The sequence below is a fragment of the Pyxicephalus adspersus genome, chromosome 1 (genome assembly GCF_032062135.1).
Source record: "Pyxicephalus adspersus chromosome 1, UCB_Pads_2.0, whole genome shotgun sequence".
Taxonomy (NCBI): domain Eukaryota; kingdom Metazoa; phylum Chordata; class Amphibia; order Anura; family Pyxicephalidae; genus Pyxicephalus; species Pyxicephalus adspersus.
In genome coordinates this window covers 73,486,435-73,487,837 of record NC_092858.1, presented here as the reverse complement: position 1 = coordinate 73,487,837, position 1,403 = coordinate 73,486,435, and the positions used below count along the sequence as shown (strand labels likewise).

General features: G+C 35.5%; 1 protein-coding gene across 1 annotated transcript in view; it reads left to right on the top strand.

Annotated features, from left to right (window-relative positions):
• LOC140325724 (dystrophin-like) overlaps nt 1-1,403 on the top strand; it is a gene marked incomplete in the record, with an annotated part of 175,314 nt that overhangs the window by 1,035 nt on the left and 172,876 nt on the right.

Sequence of the window (1,403 nt, the reverse complement as noted above, 5' to 3'; positions counted from 1 at the left end):
AATTATACTGTAATGGACATTTGAAACAATAAACAACCCTATAAACAGAGGCTATAGATCAGTGGTTGTCAATTTAGTACATATAAGGCATCTCAGGGGCAGCCCTCTTATGTTACTAAATATGGCATCCCCTGATGGCATTTATTATTCAATATATATATATATTGCTACAGAAGACAGTCATAGACTACACATTTAGGAAAAAAAGATCAAAAGCTGTGAACATGTTACAAGTTCAGTTGGAGACTAAAGACATGATATAAGAGACGATTAGAGACTGGGAACATGAGACTGCTAAATGAAAGCGCCACATATAAAGCACAAAAGGACTGCATGTTGGGCACCAAGCCTATTGATAATGTTTAAAATGTGTGCTAACAAGAACATTTCTGCCCTTATAAACCAGCTAAAGCCCTTGTTTTATGTGTTTTATTGTTTTAGCTGAAAGCTACTTGATTACTATAATAAAAAAAGTGTTTCCACATTTTTCATGCATACTTTCAAAGATGCATGGAAATGTTCATCTTGTTAGCAAAGTCTGCAGATCTAAAGCCAGGCAGCAATGTTGTGCTTTCCATGTGGTTACTTTTAATGACTATAATTAAAGGGTCCTTTCATACCATGTTATCAATATAGTTTTTTAAATAGATGCAAAGAAATAGTACTGAGGGTAAACTATGTCAATTGAAATGATTTATTTACAGTCCATATTTAGCACTATATGATGCATGAAAAAATTGTATTCTGAAATTTGGATGTTGTTTCATGATGAACATATATAGATATATCCCATCAAGGCCCTCTGTGAAATCAAGAACAAAGTTTAGGAGTTCTAAATATCTATACCTATAAGGGCAGCATGGTGGCTTTTGCAATGCTAGCTCCCAGTTTTGAATCTCAACCAAAACACTATCTGCATGGAGTTTGCAGATTCTCCCTGTGTTTTCCTCAGGGACTCTGGTTTCCTCCCACATTCCAAAAACATGCAGATAGGTTAAATGGCTCCCTCCCACAAAAAAAAAAAAATGACCATCAACTTTTTATTAAAGACATTTGACTATTAGATTGTGAGTGGGGATGAGCGAGAATGACTCTGGCATTCTCGCAAAAATTTCCTCAAACTTCCGATGGTTTCCCAAAATTTCGGCGAACCGATTTCGCAAAACCATTGGAAGATCGGGGAAAGCACTGGGGTTTCAGGTTTTAATCTCAACTAGGACTGCATTACTTGTGTATACTGTGTCCCTGTTTCCATGTGTTTCCTCCCACATCTCAAAAAATTAGGGTAATTGGTTATCCCTATTCTAGGGACATTGAATTGTGAACATCATTCAGGAAAAATTAGTTTAACAAACATGGATTAAAGCACTGCATATTGTGTTTGATATAATAGATATTTTTAT